The following is an 8,519-nucleotide window of genomic DNA, read 5'->3' on the forward strand; positions in this document are numbered from 1 at the left end:
CAATAAAAATAAAAGAGATTAAATTATTACGGAAGACTGCATAAAATCCTGCACAAAATCTGCCTACCATCAATTCTGCCCAGTCAACAGATTTCTATCCAAGTTTAGCATTCTAGCTGTTACGAATCTTTTCATTCATTTAAATTATATTCTTCCAAAATTATAGCAAACGTACAAATGTAGTAGTTACCTAAAATAGGTTCTGTCCTTGTATATATTTCATTCAATAGTTAATGAAAAGTGTGGTGGTTTTTCCATTGAAACCGTTTGTATCTTGAGATTCTATATGGTATTAGTAGAGCCTTTCTCCTACGAGTAAACAGATCCTCCCCTCTAAAATGTTGTCTTCTGCAGATCAAACCTCTGAACCCCACCCAAACACTCATCCCATCTCTTCCACCGACAATGCCCTCATTGCTCTCAACATCACTACACAAATCAATGAGAAACTAACGCCATCCATCTTTCCTCAACGGAGAGCACAATTTGAAGCTCTCCTTATAGGATACAACCTCCTTGACTATGTTCATGGAATTTCCTAGTGCCCCTCCCCTGCTGGCACACCTCAAACCGAGTTGAATAAAACTCATTGGATTTGTCAGGATAAATTAATCCTGAGCGCCATACTGGCTTCCACCTCAACCACCATTACTCCCTTCATCGCCACTGCCAAAACCTCTCACGAGGCTTGGAAAAAACTTTATCACACGTATGCCAGTAAATCTAGAACCCGAGCCATGCAACTCAAGGAAGAACTTACCTTGATTCAGCGAGGAAATCACTCTATTCCTGACTATTTACATGCGGTGAAAGCCCTTGCTGATGAGATCGCACTCATCGATCATCCAATATCTGATGATGATCTTACCCTTTATATTTTTAACCGATTGGGTTCTGATTTCAGGGAAATTGCTGCACCAATTCGAGCATGGGAAACATCTCTGGCCTTTGAAGAGCTTCACGACATCCTTGTGGGGCATGAAAGTTACCTGCGGCATCTCAAGTCTTCGACCCAGCAGCTTGTGGCCTCTACAAATTACTCTCATCATCACAAGCAGGATGCTGGTCCTTATGGTGGGTTTCATTCGAAGGGCTCCTATAAGACTAATGGGTCTTCTCGATCTCCAGGCCAAAATAAACCTTCTCAAGGCCCATCCAAAGACAACCGCAAGTTTTCTACAAATCGGCCCACCCAAAAGTGTTATCAACCGAAATGTCAACTTTGTGCTCAAATAGGATATACAACCAAGTCTTGCCCACAGTTCCATTCATCAGAGGCCATGGCTAACTTTGCAACTACTTCCAGTCAACAAGATAAAAAATGGCTTCTTGATTTTGCTACTTCTCATAATATCACTGGTGACTTGACGAATTTATCTATTCATTATGAGTATGATGGCACTGATGAAGTTGTTATCGGTGATGGGTCAAGTTTGGCAGTCTCACATATTGGTTCTTTGACTTTAAAATCACCAACACGGACATTCTTCGTGATACTCTTTGTGTTCCCAATATTTGCAAAAATTTAATTTCTGTTCATCATTTCACATCTCAAAATAATGTTTTTCTTGAGTTTCACCCCTCTCATTTTCTTGTGAATGATCGAACTACAGGGGCAACCTTACTAAGAGGTGCATGTGAAAGCGGCGTTTATCATTTTCCGAACTCACTGGTGGGCTCCTCCTCTAAAATTGTTGCAAATGTGCATGAACGAATCTCGTTTGATGGGTGGCACAAGCGTCTTGGACATCTGTCCTTCAAAATCTTGTTAATCACTTTTCTCTTCCTATTATGAACAATAAAATGTCTTCTCTATGTTCATCTTGTTCTATTAATAAAGCCCATCAACTTCCTTTTCGGCCCACGAGTTTTCAAAGTCATGCTCCTCTTGATATTATTTATACTGATGTATGGGGACCCGCTCACTGTGTTGGTCTAGATGGTTCTCGCTATTATTTAATTTTCATTGACCATTACACAAAATATATGTGGTTTTATCCCATTAATGCAAAATCATGTGTTAAGAGCATTTTTCCTCAATTCAAAAATCTTGTTGAGAAATGGTTTCAAGCAAAAATAAAAAGTCTTTACTCTGACAATGGTGGCAAATATATCAGTCTCAAACCGTTTCTCTCTCTTCATGGGATTAGTCATTACACAACTGCCCTTCACACACCTCAACAAAATGGTGTCTCTGAACGTTGCCATCGTCACTTAGTTGAGACTGGTCTCACCCTTCTTCACGATGCTAATCTCCCTCTCTCATATTGGCCACATGCTTTTCATACTGCCACGTATCTAATTAACCGTCAACCCACTCTTCTTCTTCAAAACAAATCACCCTTTGAGGCTCTTTTTGGACAAAAGCCCAATTATCTCAAATTAAAAACTTTTGGGTGTATTTGTTATCCCTTAACCAAGCCTTACAACACACACAAAATCCAGCCCAAGTCCATTCCGTGTGTCTTCATTGGGTATTCTTTAACCCAAAATGCTTACCGTTGTCTCAAGCCCATAACAAATAGAGTCTATCTCTCTCGGCATGTGCTTTTTGATGAAGAAAAAACCCTAGCCTCCATAGCTCATCCTCTCCATCTGCATCATCTTCTTCGAACGTTGCCCAGCCCGCTTCTGCTCCAGTGGATCCATCTCCTACTGCACCAGTGGTTTCGGAACCTGCTAATGTTGTGGACCCATCTCCTCCAAGTAATCCTTCTTCCTCCTTCACTCCGATTTTTTCAAATCCTTCGAATCATTTCACTACTTCATCTCTGTCGGCCCCATGTGTGATTGAAAATAATTGTGAATCTGCTCATTCACCTCAACCTGCTTCACAGTTAGGTCCGATAAATGCACAATTGTCTCCTTCATCTCTCTCTGATTCTCCCTTAGGTCCGATAGTCATACCACCATCCCCAAATCGCCGACCACACTCTATGACTACCGATCCATGAATAATATTTTCAAACCCAAAAAACTCAATATTGTCACCAAACATCCTCTTCCTCAAAGTCTAGAACCAACGTGTGTGACCCAGGCCTTATCCATGCCACAATGGCGTGAAGCCATGTCTGATGAGCTCACTGCTCTTATGAGACATGGAATTTGTGACTTAGTTCCACCCCCAGCCGGTTGTAATCCCGTGAGTTGTAAGTGGGTTTTTCGTGTTAAGAGAAAAGCTAATGGCTCAATCGATCGCTTTAAAGCCTAACTTGTTGCCAAAGGGTATCATCAAAGACCTGGGATTGATTATACAGAAACCTTTAGTCCTGTTGTAAAACTAGCAACCATTCGGTCTGTGCTTACTGTTGCTGTCATGCAAGGTTGGATTTTAAGGCAAATGGATGTTAACAATGCATTTTTGCATGGTGAGCTTACTGTGGATGTTTATATGAGCCAACCACCAGGGTTTAGGATCAGTCAAAACCCAATCATGTGTGCAAGTTACGTAAAGCCATTATGGGCTTGAACAAGCTCCTCGGGCATGGTATTCTACTCTTAAGGATGCTCTTATTCATCTTGGCTTTCATAACTCTAAGGCTGACTCCTCACTGTTCATTTATCGAAGTGGTTCACTTATATGCTATTTTTTGGTATATGTGGATGATCTTGTGCTCACTGGGAACAATTCAAGCTTTGTGCAATCTGTTATTCAGCAACTTGGTGCTAAATTTTCATTGAAAGATATGGGCAATCTTCACTATTTTTTTGGAGTGGAAGTTATCCCAACTCGTGTAGGTTTATTCTTGTCACAACATAAATATGTTCGTGATTTGCTGTCCAAAACAAACATGGTTGGTGCTAAGGATGTCTCAACTCCTTTATCTACTAGTACATCCTTAAAACTAGTTGATGGTACTGCTTCTGTTGATAGTACTGAATTTCGTCGTGTCATTGGGAGTCTTCAATACCTTTCACTTACTCGTCCTGATATTTCTTTTGCTGTTAACAAGTTGTCTCAATTTATGCACAAGCCCACCAATACACACTGGACAGCAGTCAAAAGACTACTTCGTTATCTGAAGCAGACTATATTCCACGGTATTCAGCTTCAAAAGGATACCACTTGGCATCTCACGATGTATTCTGATGCTGATTGGGCTGGGAATGTTGATGATTGTACTTCTACTTCAGCTTATATCAGCTTCCTAGGCCACAATCTCATTTCCTGGAGTTTCGAGAAACAACGGGTTGTTGCACTCTCATCTACAGAGGCTGAATACAGATCATTAGCTAATGCAGCCTTGGAAACAATGTGGTTATTAAGTCTTCTCAATGAACTCGGATTCCCACTCATAGCTCCACCTTCACTGCTCTGTGACAATCTTGGAGCCACTCATCTTAACTTCAATCCGGTTTATCACTCTCTAATGAAGCACATTCAAATTGATCTTCATTTTGTACGTGACTTGGTTCAAAAGGGCACTCTTAATGTCAAACATGTTCATACCCAGGACCAACTTGCAGACTTGCTGACCAAGCCTTTGTCTAGGCAGCGTATTGAAATTCTTAGATCCAAGATTGGCCTTACCGATGGAAGTCCCATCTTGCGGGGGCGTATTACGGAAGACTGCATAAAATCTTGCACAAAATCTACCTACTATCAATTTTACCCAGTCAACAGATTTCTATCCAAGTTTAACATTCTAGCTTTTATGAATCTTTTCATTCATTGTAAATTATACTCTTCCAAAATTACAGCAAACGTACATATGTAGTAGTTACCTAAAATAGGTTATGTCCTTGTATATATTTCATTCAATATTTAATGAAAAGTGTGGTGGTTTTTCCATTGAAACCGTGTGTATCTTGAGATTCTATATAAATTACAATCCCATTAGGCCATTACATTGACAAACCCTTTAGCCAAAAACACTGCATGTCTCCTTCCGTCAAATGCCCAGATCTTAATTTGCAAGGAAATGGATAACAAGAAAACCCATTTCTTTACATACACACATTTGCATTAGAAAGTGAGTGAGCTTTGGAAAATTTCCTTGTTCAAGTTCCTTGGGTTGTATCTTTTTCAAGCTGATCTTGAGAGTTGAAAAAAATCTAACGAGATCGATGTGATTAGGTTAGTATATCAAAATCATCTCTTCTTTCAAACTATGTTAGTTCGGCAATAAAAAATGTCAATGAGCCTTTCCTTTGAGCAATCTAAATTGACATGGTGCAAGGGATGAGAGGGCGTGTCTAGAATATTGGGGGAGACTATAGAGTAGACAGAGTTCTAGTTTCTCCAAAGCTTCTTGAAACATAGCTAGGGGGTATGCTCGTACCAAAGCCCTATGTTCATCTCCTCAGGGCAGGATCATGTCATTCATGGCCTGCAATCTTTCAGCTGGTTTCAGAGAATGCGATGCCAACGTCATGATTTCAAGAAGGTAGTGCATGATAGTTGGTCTTAGCAAGTACAAATCAGGGGTCTCTATAAATTAGCAGCTAAATTAAAGAGAGTGAAGCTCTTATCCTTAAAACATAGAATAGGGAGTGTTTTGGGAGGGTTGACAGAATGACACAAGTTCTGGATATCTAAGGTGTATACATATCATAGTTTGATAGCTTTATTTTACTTCTTTTTATACCTTAGTTTGGACTTTTTAAATACGTAATCGCAACGTGTCATATTGTTAACAGTATTCACCTTAAGTACTGAGGGCTAGTAATGTAATCCATCAGATTTTAAAATATCTTTTATTATTATAAAAGATATCTGACATATTTATCATATTAGGCCATATCAGTATGCAAACTTTTCTGTATAAAATTTATGTGTAAATCTATCGTTTCACTTTACATTTTTGTTTTTGACGACTCTTTGGTTGGACAATATTGGATGTGGGGTTGAAGCCAAAGGAATCCGTCCATGGGTTTTCTCTTCCTTTACCTCATTAAGCTAATTAAAGAGATTGTCAGGACATTTTGTTATATACCGATTCCAAAATTTAATAATATCATGGAATAAACACTATAAAATATATAATATCTCCAAAGCTAAACTATAATTAATTCTTGCTAGATATTTAAGCAGTGCTATTTTTAATTCATGTATTTGTCATCCCCAATAACATAAATTGTTGTGATACCTTTTTCAGTAACTTAAAAAATATATATATATTTATTTAAATTGTTAAAAAATAAAGTCGCTTAAAATATGTTATATCAGATGGTGTGATTAAGAAATTAAAGGTGACAATATATGACATAATCAGTGAACCCGACATTAACACGATACGAAATAAGTGAATTTGATATATAAAGAGATTAAATCAATTGTGAGTCAACCCGCATCAACTTGTATAATAAGATTAAATTCTATAATTGTTTAGTTTTATATGTCTTTATTATTGTTGTGGTGTAATATTAATATAATTAGTATTTGATTACTTAAGATCTCAAACTATCAAACTTTTATTATTAATATGTAATTTTATTTTATGAAAATATTAATTTTCTTATTTATTATTGGTTTGAATTTTGATCATAAAATATTTATCATGAATCTAGTTGTAATTATGACTAATTTAAATAGTTATCCTTGTATTATATATAAAATTATATTAATTGGATTAAAATAAATATATCGATTAGATCAATCCATTTACTTGAAACTGGTTAAATGGGTTACACGCATCGTGTTCAGGTTAGCTAAATAAAATTTAATTGTTAAAGGAGTTATGTGGGTTGTGTTGAGTCATCTGTTATTTATATAGGCCATGTTAAGGTTCTAGCATTTAATCCGTTTCATCAAATGTGTCGTGTTCGGATTGACTTATATAATCTAGTATTCATGAGTACTTGATACGACACAAATACAATCCACAAACAAGAATTGCCACCCATATTAGGAGTTACAATATCCAGAATGAAGAATCATGATAGTAAAATTAAATGTCCATGCACTTCAATCCGGCTGACTATGCCATTGAAGTCACCAGATAATATATCCGTAAACTATTGAAGTACTATATATAATGCGTATTTTGCAACTTATAAATCTTAATGGAAGTTATATTATTATTATTATTATTAGAACCAATATATCTTAAATTAAATATAAAAGCCAAACTGTTCCAATTAAATGCTTAAAAGTTATTCACATAAGGTCATGTATTTTTTTCGAAACTTTACTGCGTACAGACATACAAATTAATCAATTTCTATTGGTGTGGATTTGTAGGAAAATATTAAATTTGAACAGATACCGTAGTATCTACGTACGTGATGTGCCGACTATATGTATGTTTGAGATTGCCACGGGTAATATAACTTTTAACTTAATGTTTATAGTTCAAGAGTTTTAAAGGTTTTATTTTTACGATCCAGCATTGTTGGCCACCACATGTCCCAAATTCATGCTCCCTATCGCTTGTGCTGCCGTTTCATCCCATTTTTAACATGAGTGATGCTATATTTTAAATGTATAAGCTTTTTATAAAAATATGATCCCATTAAGAAAAAATGAATTTTTCACATTTTTTTATAGTGAATTATACTATTTTATAAAGAATTTGCACCAAACTTATGCATTTGAGACTTGTATATAGCCTATAGGGATAAATTCATTTCGGTCTAGAGGGGATTTTTGGAACTGGACTGAACCCCTTCGGTTCCAGATTTTCCCACCCTGGACTGGACCAATAGCTATCGGTTCGACCCAATTTTTTTTCGTCTTCTTTTTTTTGCAAATAAATTAATAAAATAAAGTATTAAAATTATTAAAATTAAAATTAAGTGAATTATTAAAGTGGATTATGTAACTGACTTGTTAAAAAATATTTAATTATAATTATATTTATGATGTTGATAGTTACTACTTACTAACTTAGACTTTAGTATTATGCATAATTATTAATAATGTCCTATATTAAAAAATAAAATTCTAAAATTTTATATATGGTTAATGAATATCAAATAATTTCATTGTACATAGATTATTTTAATAATAGAGTATGTATGAGCGTATTATGTATCTACATATATTATCATATGATTTATGATACATTATTAATTGATAACATATATTATTTAATATTTTATATGGTCAATGAAAATTGATTAGATGACAATTATATAATTAACTTATAAAACTACTATATAAAAAAATATTTTTAAAATACATATATTAATTCGGTCCGGTTCAGTCCAAAAATCACAAACCCTACGATCAGACCGTACCCCTTCGATCCCACAAATGATAGACCAAAACTGACCACAAGAATTTTCGATCCGGTCCGATCAATTTTTCTAGTCCGGATCGAAAATTCTTTGGCCTTACTTGTATATATAATCTCTCTTTACACATATATCGTTCAGTATATGAGTGTTTTATATTACTATAAAAGAAAGAGAAAATCTTAGAAACGGTCGGACTTCTAATAGCCTTAGAGCAGCCCACCACTAAACAACTGACACCTAGACTTTCCACCACAGCTATTATGCGGTTGCACTACATCTAATTATTGTGTATTTCAGAAACATGTAAGCCCTTCCACACAGAGGCTCTCACACCTTCC

Source organism: Juglans microcarpa x Juglans regia, chromosome 1S (assembly GCF_004785595.1).
Source record: "Juglans microcarpa x Juglans regia isolate MS1-56 chromosome 1S, Jm3101_v1.0, whole genome shotgun sequence".
Taxonomy (NCBI): Eukaryota; Viridiplantae; Streptophyta; class Magnoliopsida; order Fagales; family Juglandaceae; genus Juglans; species Juglans microcarpa x Juglans regia.